Source organism: Octodon degus, unplaced genomic scaffold (genome assembly GCF_000260255.1).
Source record: "Octodon degus isolate 3935 unplaced genomic scaffold, OctDeg1.0 scaffold00244, whole genome shotgun sequence".
NCBI lineage: Eukaryota > Metazoa > Chordata > Mammalia > Rodentia > Octodontidae > Octodon > Octodon degus.
The window spans coordinates 1504056-1515752 of NW_004524820.1; the positions used below are offsets into that span (position 1 = coordinate 1504056).

At 41.1% G+C, this 11697-nt stretch overlaps 1 non-coding gene and 1 pseudogene across 1 annotated transcript; one reads left to right on the forward strand and one right to left on the reverse strand.

The window, feature by feature from the left end:
• Positions 1-11697, reverse strand: part of LOC101589386 — a 172311-nt pseudogene that overhangs the window by 34181 nt on the left and 126433 nt on the right.
• On the forward strand, positions 2230-2333 carry LOC111813944. Its single transcript, XR_002819056.1, has one exon. It is a non-coding gene; the product is annotated as a U6 spliceosomal RNA (small nuclear RNA).

Consider the following 11697-nt stretch of genomic DNA (forward strand, 5'->3'; position numbering starts at 1 on the left):
TCACAGCTTGTTGACATGTTACCCTTTCTTCCTGAGGTCCAGCCAAATTTGGCCCTCTCTTCCTCCTCATTCTCCACCTTCCACTCATGTGCACATATAATGCAGCCCCCAAGGAAGAGATCCTGTCAGGCACTAGGAACATAAATACCACAGTGTGTCCACCAGAAGCCTTCATACACATATTTAGAATGTCAATGGGTCCTGTTATAGGCAGGAACTGCAGGGTGTTTCACCTTATAGTAGGTCTCAGGCTCACGGATACTTTACAAGCTAGGACCTTCAGAAGGAACTTAGGGATGTGGCACCGAAGGATTCTAGGGCCCCAAACTACATAGCTTTCCTTTTCTGTCCTTCCTTTTCCCTCTTAGTTTTGGGCAAAGTGGGCCTCAGAAATTGTGCTGGGGCCAGGAGAACCTGGAAGCTGGCTGTTTCTAGAAAGCTCTTGGATGGACTTCAGCAAGTGGTGGGGTGCTGACTAAATTGTTCCCCTCAGGGCTCCAGAGTGGGAAGTTGATGAGCACAACACAGATGCAAGAAGGGAAGGGAGGAGAATCATAGAATACAACTTTAAACAAATTTGGAATTTACAGCCTTAGTATTTAGACCAGAAGTATTATGTGCTTCAAGCTGTGAGGAGGGCAAGAAATCTTATTTAAGCAAAACATTTGCCTTTAAAGAAAAGGATGAATAACTTAGAGTAATTCCCTATAATTTTTTATGCCTTACTGTAGAGAACTCAATTCAACAACTTTGACTAAATACCATCTTGTTGATTGCAATGGAGGCAAGCCAGGAGTTTTTAGTCAGGAGGATACTAATTAGAATTTGCTAGTTAATCATTTATTGCTTTAAATAAAAAATTGGTTTTTAGAACAGCACTAAAACTGCTAGTTTTCCATTATGTGGTGATCATAACAAAGGAAGATATTTTTCATGTTAGTAATTTCTCCTACCCGAAGAACCAGGAGATGTTAGTGGCACAATATAGCTAAAACCAAGACCATGCAATCTATTCTTTTATTCATGAAAGGTGACTCAAAATTTATCAGAGAATATGCATGTCTCCTCTTGCTGGGCACACTTTTCTATTATAATCTTCTAATTCTAACAGGGTGCATCCTGTCTCTGTGACTTAAACAAAAGTTATTTCTTAAATCTCATCCTCAGGGCTTATTCTTTCATTTATTTTCTGAACCTAGTTTTGTGGCCTATCACACAACCCCATTATCCATTCTGTAACTTAGCATATCATTTCCTCTCAAGCTTATCAAGCGCACAGATTTGGTATAGAGAAAATTCAGCCTTTATCCAGCATAAAAATTTTTTAAAGAATAAACTAGCACCTCGTTCTCCAATTAATTAGGACTCTTTCCTGTAATACTGCCTAGCGCCTTCTTACCTCTGTGCCTTTTTTATTTCCTTCTTTTCTCTCCATTTCCTGTCTCTTAAGTCCTCCTTACTCCATATGCAGAACATGTATTTATCTCTTCTTGCCTCCATCCAACAGTGTTTCTGATTTCCCAATCAAAAGTAAACCTTTTTGTTGAAGATATCTGTTGGGTCAGTCATTATTTCTGGTTTTTTTTTTTTTTTAAGAGAATAAAAAGATCACTAAAAATGATATAGAATTTCAAAATAAGATAAGAAATTAACAATGGTTATTATGTTGCGTGTCATTATCTTCAAAGTAGTTGCTCAAATTACCAGATACAGGCATGCAAGATTGATCTAGCAATATAAGTACCAACTGTTCCTTACAACAAACTAACAGAAATTAGTAGTACAATTATCTTAGCTATCTTGTATATTTATCCCCCTTCTTTATCCTTTCCTCCATCTTTCTATTTTCTTTTTTTTTTTTTAATGTATTTAGTACAGAGTCTACAGGGTCTCACTATACAGATCGGACTCGTAGTGCTCCTCCTGCTTTCAGCCTCCCAAGCCCTGGGATTATAGGCATGTGCCACCACGCCCAGTCTCTCAGTCACCAACTCAGTGTGCCCCAGGGGCGGGGCCAGCACAACATACCAGGAATTGAACCCTGTTCCTGTGTCTGCCTAAGCAGTCACTTTAACCTGCTGCTTAGCTATCTGGCCGGCCCCCATCCCTCTATTTTCTTGATTGGCTTTCTGTTTCATTTGGGAAATGTAGTGCTATATTCCTACTGTACTTGACTGCACTCAAGCATGGTTACAGTGTATTTTTAGTCAATGAAAAGTGGACAGAGTGGTGGGTTTCACAGCATATATGCTAAAATTGGAGGAATACAGACAAGATTTGCATGGTACCTGCATAACGGTGACGTGCATATTCACAAAATGCTCCATGTTCTTAATCAAATGATTCATGTCCCAATATATCAAGGTGAACTTCATTATTCTGTATTTCTAATATGCACTAACAAAACCAAGGAAAGCTAACTAGAAGTAAGTTAGATCACCTCCATGAGGAAGATTCAAGGGTCTGTCTATGCATTACCAGATCCTCCTTTCTTCCTCTCTTCCAGGTGGCCAAAGTATTTCCAAAGTGTCTGCTCCATTGGCCTGGATCACAAGGGTAAGAATGATAATGATGTGGAATTGAGCTCCAGTCCTCCACAGTTCTATAGCAGATTTGTAATTTTTTTTTAAATTTACGTATTTTGTACAGGATCTTGCTACGCAGCTCAAACTCATAGTGATCTTCCTGTTTCATCCTCCTCAGCACTGGGATTACAGGTGTGCACCACCATGCCTGGTTTCAGTGGCAAGCTTGGCACACCCGGGGCATGCCCAGCATGTCATGAGGTGTCGGGGACCAAACCTGGTTCCCCATGCTTGCTAGGAAGGTGTAGACCACTCAGCTATCACCTTGGCCCCAGATCTGTAATTTAAGCAAGAAGTAAACGCCTAGTGTTTTAGCTATTGAGATTGTAAAGTTGTTTGTTTCTTGCACCAAAACCTACTTCATTATAAATAGCATCACTTTTACATGATGTGGCTATTTCTTTTTATTCAGTTCACTTTTAAAAATGTGTTTTTAGGGCAGATATGGTGGCACATACTTCTATAATCCCAGAGCTCAGGGGGCTGAGGCAGAAGGGTTCAAGTTTGAGAGTAGCCTGGATCATATAGCACAGCACTGCCTTAGAGAAAAAGTTACTGGTATTTGTGCCCTTGAGTTTCCAGATAACTGAGAGCCCAGGCAATATATGACTGCAGCCCAACAGGAATCTCAAAGGAGATTTAAGGTGGAAGGCAGAGTTCTCAGTCACCTATTTTTCTCAGTGTCCAGGGAAATTCTTTTAAAGTAATCATTGATATACAAGGAATGTGCTAAGTTAGAAGTCAGACACATCTTTTTGTTTTACTTTTGCTATGCTTGGGATTGAACCTAGGGCCTCAGCACATACTGGGCAAGTTCTCTATTACTCTGCTACATCCTCAGCCCTGAACTACATCTGTCTGAGCTTGCCTTGAAGAGCTGGTATTTCTGAGGTTCTACTTTTGGCTATTTTCTCTCTACATTTTCCTTGGAAAAAGTGTCATACTCCCTATTATTTTAACTGCAAATCTTTATGTCTGTGATTCCAACATATGTATTTCTAGCCCTAAGAAGAATTTCTCAGCTGAACCTTTCCTATTTTGCTGATGTACTGTATTATGAACAAAATAAAATAGGTTTTTCAATCCACTAAGCTATGGAATACAGAGTAAGGTAATGATGCGAAGCAGAGCAGTGAATCGCCCTCACTCCTCTTCCTCTTGTTCCTGTCCTCAGCTCCTGCAGAGCTGGCCCTGCAACCCAGAAGCTGGCAGCCTCCTTTGTCTGCACTGCTTGTGGAGCCTACACTAACCTAGACCCTTAACTTTTTTTTTGTATCTAGTACAGGATCTACAGGGTCTCACTACACAGTTCAGACTTGTCGTGATCCTCCTGTTTTCAGCCTCCCAAGTGCTGGGATTACAGGCATGCGCCCCAATGCCCAATCTCATTCATCAGGTCAGTGTGCCCTGGGGGTGGGACCCGGCAAGGCAAGCCTGGGTTCGAGCCCCCATTGCTGTGCCTGCCTGAGTAGGCGCTTTAGTCTGCTGAGCTATCTGGCCAGCCCTGGACCACTAACTTTGACCTACACATTCTGAGGCTCTCATTTAGAGAAGCCCAGATGTCCTCTCAAATGTGAATGAATCTAACTTGTCTATGTTCATAAAGTATTCACATCAGTGATATGTACCTTTGTCTTTCCCTGTTAGGGTATTTGAATGAAAAGAAAAGGGGTGTTGGCAAAAGGATCATTTTATAGATGTCTTTGTCTGACTTCCCTTTACTCTGATGGCTGAAAGCCTTGGAAAAATTTCTATGAATCCATATACTCACTTCAGATTTAGGAAGCGTGGCAGCATGCCATTGCTGCTGATAGATCAGTTTGACTTGGCAAAGTACCAGTTCTGGTGAATAGAACGAAATGATGTTGTCAGGATAGGCTAAGGCCAGAATGCGAAGGGCCTGAAATGCCAGACTGAACTATTTCCACTTCATCCTGTGTGGAGGGTGGTGATGATGGTGCAGGGGATGGAAGACATTTTTAAAATGTAGGAAGCATAGTCATAAAAGAGTAGAGTCTGAGTCAGTGTGCTGGGTGGAGCAGAGTCTATGGGTAGCAAGAGAAGGTCCAGGAATTATCGAAGCAAGGTGTAAGGAATCTGCAATAGTACCTGGCAACAGGACAGACCTGGGGCCCGGTTGTGAGGACACCAGGAAGGAGAGCTGAGAGGACCCTGTCGGTGCTCATGCTAATGGATGGGGAAGGCACTGCAAGAGCTGCTACGTTCAGGCCTCAGAAGGTAGAATTACCCCACAGGTCAGCATTTGTGCAGTGTGTACTGTGTGCTGAGAGTTTGATTCAGAAACTTAAAAAATTCCCGGTCATCTTGGAGACACGTTCTCAATATCATCATTTTACAGAAGAAATTTAGGTATAGAAGATAATGTCCACGTCACTCAGCTGATGAGCAAGGGAGCCTAGATTTAAATCTAGGTGATTCACTTCCCGAGTGGGCACTCTTCAGCATGATTATTTATCCTATTTTCAGAGCTCCAAGTCCTTTTTTTCTTTTAGTCTGATCACTCTTGTAGGGCTTAATGCCACATTATCTGATGCTGCACCTCATTTTTCAATTGCTAATAAGTGACTATCTTTCCCTGACTGAGGAAATAAATCAATTATATTCTGGGTCTATGGAAGCATTTTCTGAAATAGGGTCTGTGTGGGTCAGCCAAAAACATATTAAGTGGTCTAACAATATTATTACTAACTCTGTCACCACTCTGATTCTGTATTGCTAGACATTTGCAACAATAATTTCTGTATAAATCCATGTGCAAAATTAGGGAACAGCAGAGGGACAATCAGAAGGAGGGAGGGAAAGAGGGAGAGGAAGAGAGAGACAGACAGAGACAGAAACAGAGGCAGAGAGATGACAGAGAAACATAAAGACAGAGACAGAGAGAAGGGGGAAAAGAGAGAGAGAGAGAGAGAGAGAGAGAGAGAGAGAGAGAGAGAGAGAGAGATTTAAAAATGTGGTTTCCATAGAGGTTTTTGGTTTTTTTTTTGTAATGAATACTGGAAACATTTCAAGGTGACCTACCTCACTAATAAGAGTATCATTCATAGAAAAGATGATCAAAATTGTAACTACAAATGAAGCAACCCGAAAACTATGCTGTTAAATATAATACAGTGAAATCTGTTTCTGCTGCTCCCTGAAGTTTGTGACATGCCATCCAATAAATGAAAGCATTTTAGCGATTAAAATGTATGTTTTGTTGGGAGTCAAAATAGGTAAGAAGTGGATTTTGAAAATGATTGTAACAGCTTTCCATATGCATGCTGCCTTGGCTGCAGGGACCTTCACACAATTCAAGAACGACTTATCAAACCCATATTAATCCTCCCAACGTCCACAGAGGCTATGTGTGAGGTAAACAGTGTATATCAATAAGTTTGGTTCTCTTGCAAAAAAGAGAAAACACAACCTTGTCAACTGAAGTTACTGTGACAGCCTTTATAAGCTCACGGACTGGGAGTGAAGTTACAGCATCTACAAGAAACCTCCCAGAATCCAAGCGCATTTAGATGGAGGGGGGGCTCTCTCCCTCCCACCCTCCCTCTCTTCCTTCCTCCCACCCCCTTTCTCCTAAAATGCTCTGAAATGACTCAGGTTCTGAATAGCCATTGGAAAACAATCTAGTTTCGCTTTTCCTTTTTTTCCCCCTTCTTCTTTTATTCTTAATGTGAAGACACAATTTCCTCATAGTAGTTCCTGATTTACATTTCTGCTCCACTGGAGGATTTCTCCCTCCGCGTTCAGCAACATCTCACTCCTAATGACTATTTATAGCCTCCCAGGGTATCTGTGGCCCTAAGTATCCCCGTGGAATTTATCAGAGTTCTTGCCTATCCTGATTGCCTGGGTACACCTGCTGTGGGATTTATAGCCTTGAAAATAAGTACCAAACACCTAGTGGCTTCTAAACTTTTTTTTTTTTAAATCAGTCTTTCAAGCAGGTAGCTTTCTACCCTTTCCCTCCTTAGGAGGCCTACAGTGGCTGTTTCTACATGATGTTGAACCATCCAGATGAAAAGTGAAAATTCTGTCAATCTCCTGTGCTCAGCTGTAGTTTAATGTAAAAGGCACTTGTGTGGTTGTTGTGATGAAAACAAGATTGGGAGGAAAAGAAGGAGCTAGAGTTCTGCCTCCCAGGTCCCGATTTACTAGGCTCCTTTATCCAATCACCATCACCTTGAGAAGCAGAGGTGAGGTTTACTCTGGGGCCCAAATTCTTGGCACCAGTATCTTCTATTCCTAAATCTGCTCTTCTCTTCCCTGTTGTTACTATGCACCACTCTCTAGGCCTTTGTACAGAAACTGAATATTTTTTACATAAATACACTGCACCACTCACAAAGAATAAGAATCATTTTAGCTAAAGACCATTTGCAAGCATGCATTCTGCTACATCTGTCAGGGAAAAGTAGAACAAGAGATTTCTGATGAAAGATAACAGATAAACTGTTCAATCAAATCTTGTCTGTTCCATCCATGACATGAAGGAGTGGGGCACTGAATGCAGAAAAACCCCAGGCCAACCAGGTGGGGGTACCAATGTGACAATTTAACCCCAGTGAGATGAACTCTGCTCTTTCAGAGAGCTCTCAAACCAGTAACTGATGTGGCTGGGTTGAGCTTAGCTCAGTGAAGACTTTACTTCCACACGGCATCTGTTGCTTGTTGTGAGCTCTGCTTTGCTTCCTGGGTTGTGCCAATTTGTTCTCTTCCATAATAATCATTATAATCTTTTCCTGATTCTTGCTATTCAAGCTAACTCCTTTCACCATCTCAATCTCTTAATCTCCACTGCATTCTTCCCGGGAAGTTTTGAGCCACTGCATCAGTCCTACATCTCTTATGTAAACCTTCTCTTCCCATTTCTGAATTCTACACGCTGTGCCTCTTGGGTAGCTTTCCCCACGTTCAGCGACTTCCCCTGTATCTGCATCATCTGTCACCAATTATTACTAACACAGTGTTACATCTTTACATAAATGAGTAAACAATTATGTGTGGAAGCTTATAGGTATTGTGAAATATGTTCACTCAAACACAGGCCTAAGCAACCAATAAAGATCATCAAACAGTGATGCTTTTGAGTGCTTTTAGTTTGGGAATTTTAATGCAAAATTTGTGCTGTAAAGTCATAGATGCAGTAAACAAAGAGTCTACCCGAAGCTGCTTGCTCAGACTGCTTTTGTTGTGTGGGCCAGGCATTGACTACAAAGTGACATCAAGAAAGAAATCATTAAATTTCTTTAGACTCATAAATAGGAATTTACTGTGATTCTTCTAATTTTGGTTCTAGTTACATACACAATCCTGATGACTGATCCCTATATTTTATTTTCTTAGATTACAAGCCCTTTGACCCTGGGTTTTGTTATCTTTGTTTTTGTATTTCTCCTGAAGATCTGAGACATAGGAGTAAGTATTCTCACAAGCTTCCTACTTAAGGAGAAAGATTTTATAAGAACTTGTGACATGCAGTTGATCTCATCACCATTCTCTCTACATTTTTAGATAAGAAAGGCTGGTGCAGATTCTCGTACCTATGTGACAGCGTATGGTCGTAAAGCTGGTCTTTCCAGAAATGGAAACATCAAGGGGACCCACCTTGTCCACAGTCTGGGATATTCACTGTGCTCCTTTCCTCTCTTCTGCTGCTTTCTATTCCAATTGCTGCCAATGGGCTGGGGTCGAGGGGAGGAAGAGGTTTGAACAACTGAAAAACCTTGCTGGCATCTTTAGCTAGTGCATGGTGACAGAAGGACACACTTCCTGCACCCCTGGTATAGCTCTGCATCATATTCTGGTCAAATAAAACACATGGGAGAAAGGAAGGAAAATTTTGAAGGTTGTAAGAACTCAATCTGAACATGTAGCTAGGTAATGTGTATTAGTCAGCTTTCCTGTAACTGGCACAAAAGACCTGACACCTACAACTTAGAGGAGAAGTGTGCTTAGGCTTAAAGAATCAGCAGATTTAGTCTATACCTGGACAGCTCTGGCAGAGAGATGGCATTGTGGAAGGACCTGGTAGAAGTAAGAGGACCATGTCACACAGCCAAGAAGCAGAGAGCAGAAAAAGGATCTGTAACAAGAATATTCCTTTCCAAGCCAGGCTCTAAGGCCTCTTCCAAGTGACCCACCCCTCCAGCCAGGCCCTAGACATAAGACTAGGTGGAGACAATTTAAATCTAAACCATAATATCAAGCCCCCAAAAGTTTCATGTCCATCTAATTATCAAAATTCATTCAGTTCATCTCTAAAAGTTGCCAAAGTCTTTAACAGCTGTAGCACTGGTAAATATTACAAGACTAAAGTGTTCTCTTTAGCTCAAGGCAAACTCTTACCTGTGAAAAGTTTAAAAATCAGCTGGGGAGACAGTGCTATAGCATAAGCACCTGACTTACAAGTGTGAGGACCTGAGTTCAATCCCCAGGAAGAAAAAAAAGTTTAAAAAGAAGTTACCCATTTATCAGTCAAATTATTTAAATACAAAATAACAATAACTTGCATTTCCATTAACTTTTATAATATAACAGGAAATATAAAAATACCAATTTTGTCAAATTTATTTAGCATGAGAATTGACCAGAAAAAATGATATCTATCCTAGGGATGCTTGGGATAGTCAGTACGTAAACAAATGCACTGCTTGAGTAATGCCTGGGATAAACTAGTAAGTGGTTGAACACTTCCAACGTGCAATGGCTTTGGGGACATTTTATTTATTTTATTTTATTTTATTTTATTTATTTATTTATTTATTTATTTATTTATTTATGATCCTGGGAATTGAACTTACAACCTTGTGCTTTTCAGGCAGGCTCCACACTAAGATATATCCCCAGCCCTTGGCGGGGGGGATATTTTAGATCTAAACCATAACATACTTTGAAATGTTCATGCCCACTGATTCCTTTGCTGTACACAAGCTTCTCTTTCTCCCCTACTGTCAGCTTCTTAGCGCAATTCCCATTTCCCAAGAAAGTGTCACTTATTCGGGCCGAATGCTACGCTGCCAGGTTCCCATGACACTGTGCAACCCTCATTAGCAGCACAACTATGGCAGCAGGAGGTTGTGAATTTTACATTTGCCCACATATTTATTTGCCTAATGGGTGTTTATCCCCTGTAAGTGTGAACTGCATGTGGACGGGAGTCTGTGGTTCAGTGTACAATGGATTTCCCAGCACCTAGCACAGTCTTGCATACAGGGCAGATAGGTAATTCATATTTGTTGACAGGCCTGATGCAGTTGGAGTATTCGTCTTTTGCTCAAAGAAGCTGGGACAGAAGTCATTTTGCTGGGCTTCTATGATGGGTGAGAGTGTCACCCATCAGCAAATCATGTGGCCCATTTGACAGGGTCTGACTCCAGGTAAAACCAACAGACTTCAAATTCAGGGATCTCTCTGTAGAACTTCTTGGTCCATGTATGACTGAGTTATCAATGAAACTGCTAATGTTGTTTATTGGGGTGAGCTGACCATTCTGGTGTCAGCTCACCATAGTAAACTTTACCTAGTTCCTGCTGTTCTTTTGAGCTTCCTGGGATATTTCAATACAATGATTAGGCTACTTAGAGTTAATCTGCCACCCTTCACCTCTATTTTATTTCCCAACATGTGCAGATTGTCAGAGTGGGGTATTTCTAATCTATGTTGGAGACAGATAACATGACATTTTGAACTTTCTGCTTTCTGCAGCGGTTCTTCCCTGTGCTGTTCTCCCTTTCACTGAGCCTTTCTGCCGAACACATCATACCTGCCTTTTGCAGTGCCCGATTTCTGCTCTGTCCTTGAAAGCATTCTTTGATCTTTCTTCTCTTTGTCAGCATTTCATTTTGGTAGAGTAGCTCAATGAATTACTGCACAACTGCTCTTATCATAGTTGGAAATTATATCCCTGGAGATCTTTGTAAAGTCTGGTTTCGATGAATATTCAAGTACATACCCAAGAAGTCTCTTTCTCACTGCTGAGCAGTTTATATTTTTGCCATATATAACTCAATTCCAATTGTACATCTACATACATGCGGATGCACTGCACACGTAGATGCACGTATGGTGTGGTTATGAGTTGGACATCATTAGCTTTTGTCTAGTGACTTCATTTACTTATCAACAGTCTTAATTCATATATCCACATTCCAATACAGTGGGTAAAAATGATGATAGTAGCACATTCGTTCCATAAATATTTATCGAACACTTCTTAGTGTCAGGCGCTTGTTCGTCACTGAGGGTATAACACTGATCAGAGACGATAAATGCTTGTATTAAGCATATAGCAAAATAGGAGAGAGAATGTAATCTAGTAACTTATGTTAGCAAATACAAAAATATATGGTAAGGGATAGAAAGTAGAATAGGTGTGATAGTCTGTGGACATTTAAGAGAAGGTTTTGGGCAGCCAGGGATGTAATGGAAGACTTCTCTGTTCTCATTTGAGGCCGTGTCTCCTTCCATACACTGGGAATAGTCTGACCAAGCACACTGATCATTGTGTCTCCTTCTGATATGAAGGTTTCCTCCCCTCTGTATTGGGTAGCAGCATCCGCGTGCTTTTGCACATGCAGTCAGCTCATACAGAAGCAAGCTGGGGCTCCTCCTCCACCTCCTGTGTCTGGTCACGCAGGAGCTCGCCTGTAGCTGTCTGGGTGAGGCAAGGGATGGATGGTAGCTGGTGTGAATGAAGGGCTGAACTACCTGCTCTTGTGCTTCACTGTGTTCTTTCATTTGGGGCCCAATTCTCGATGTTGCATTTGCATTTATGATAGACTTGTGCCTGTGGCTGGTCTCATCTAAGTGCATGGTTTGATGGATCTGAAAGAAGGACAAAACCTAGGTTGCAGTTTAGAGATTAGAACCACTTAACTTTTTTTTTTTTTTTTTTTGGTAACATTTCTGTCTTACCAGGACCAGCAAGGGCTACCTTCCTAGGTGTGCCATGTACTGCTTTCAGAATTTAGAAAGAACCATTGAGGTCTTATGTTTCCTTTTGGTGGTAGGGAATGCAAAAACTCGGCAATTGATCTTTTATTTTCTTGATTTTATGGCTTACCTCTGAACCCCTAAACATGTAACCCTAGAAACT